Source organism: Lathyrus oleraceus, chromosome 2 (genome assembly GCF_024323335.1).
Source record: "Lathyrus oleraceus cultivar Zhongwan6 chromosome 2, CAAS_Psat_ZW6_1.0, whole genome shotgun sequence".
NCBI classification, from domain to species: domain Eukaryota; kingdom Viridiplantae; phylum Streptophyta; class Magnoliopsida; order Fabales; family Fabaceae; genus Lathyrus; species Lathyrus oleraceus.
In genome coordinates, this window is record NC_066580.1 from 41,177,368 (window position 1) to 41,179,213 (window position 1,846).

At 33.3% G+C, this 1,846-nt stretch overlaps 1 long non-coding RNA gene across 1 annotated transcript; it reads right to left on the bottom strand.

The window, feature by feature from the left end:
- Positions 1-432: 432 nt before the first annotated feature.
- LOC127117981 (uncharacterized) lies at positions 433-1,462 on the bottom strand. The gene is made up of 2 exons (XR_007802071.1): positions 1,037-1,462; positions 433-924 (listed from the first exon to the last, which is right to left on the bottom strand). It is a non-coding gene; the product is annotated as an uncharacterized LOC127117981 (long non-coding RNA).
- Between the last annotated feature and the right edge of the window lie 384 nt (positions 1,463-1,846).

Here is a 1,846-nt window from a genome sequence, read left to right on the forward strand (position 1 = left end):
TCATCATAATCATCATCATTTTAATTTGAAAAATAAAAAAGGCTCTTGTTGAATTTAAACCAATTTCGTATGTCATCATCATCATCATCCATCTTGAGCATTTTGGAGTTAAAAAGTGAGGCTCAAAGTAAAATAAACTTGTCTTTTACTAATAATCAATAACACATCCATCAATATATCATCACCATCACAAACTTTTTCAAACCATGCCAAGTCCAATTCTCTTTAACCATATTATCTCATCGTCATTTCATCCAACAGTATTCCATGTTTGTTTTTTTACCATTATCCATCATAAGCAAAAGTTTAGTTTAAAGTAAAAAAAATGAAATTAAAATAATCTTTATTTAACTACATGGATTCAAGAACAATATCAACGCTACATCATATATTTATCATTCACCATACGTAATAAAGTGAGATAAAATTCAATTAATAAAAATTTTGTTTCATTGCATTGAGTAATACACAAGTTACAGGTTGTTTACTTCACATGTCATCTTCCAACAACATCCCCCATCATACATTCACTACATGAGAACTAAAACAAAAAATATAATTGAAAAAAAGGTTTTTTTAAATTACAATCCATACACGTGAAACACATGAACTACAAAATACATTTTACATACATTACAACTTTTCCTCCCCACGATCTTCCTACATCCATACATCATAAGCATCTACATACATACATCATGCTCCATCAAAGTCACGAATCCTTCACTGCCCAACTAACCTCATTGCGATTCCCCCAAAAAATTACCTCCAATTCACCTCATGAGTATCACCACTCACCCTCAAATTTACCTATATAAACTAACACCATTTTCACTGCATAACACATCTTGATACAATAAAATTCACTATGAAAACTCTGTTACATCCACACTTTCAAACATGCAAAAAAATCCCTACAAACTCCTGCGAAGTTCTCAAAAACCACCATAGAGATAAAGGAGGAAGAAATATTTAAAAGAAAGAGAAGAAACATGAGAAATAGAATAAGAATAAGGAAGAGAGTAGCTGAGCTTACCTGAGGTGAGTCTTGGCCTCGTCGGTTGGCTCGCAGGAAGCCCGATAAACGAAGATTCCAACGAGGTATTTGTTTCCATCATTTACTTCACTTATTCCATGTCTTTTTATGTGTTCTTTCACATTTATTGTTCCTTCTCCTTTTGATTTATGTAAAACTGTTGTAATTGAATCAAATTATAAAAAAGGGGGCTAGGGTTTTCAATTAGGGCTAAGGGCGATTTGCATTTTATGTTTTAAATCTATTTAATTGAATGATTCATGATCAATGTGAAGTGGAGGGGGATTCGTGTTGGTGAATTTTGATTTGGGAGATTTATGCAAAATTCTGGAAAAAACAAAGACGATGTTCTTCATTTTTCAAAGTATTTGATCTGAATTTTTTTTAAGAGTTTGGTTTAGGTGTTTGTTGGTCTGGTGAGAGAGAATTCTGAATATATATATATATATATATATATATATATATATATATATATATATATATATATATATATATATATATAGTGAGAGAGAGAGAGGGGGGGGGGGGGGGGGGGGGAGAGGAGAAGTAAAAGTGAGGTTTTACGTGATAACCTCTCTCCTTTTTACCCATCCCTATCCTTTTCCATGTGTACGCCTTGTTGCTTTATGGGTCGTCGGATATATTGACTACACACCTTTGATTTGGGGTCCCATGGGGGGACCCCCACCATAACACACTATGACTTCTTTCCACGTCCTTAGATCTAGTTTGTAGATGATCTAACGAGTCATATTAGATTCCTTTTGTTTGACTCCTTTGGATGTTCTTTGGACATACACCTTGCTTCTT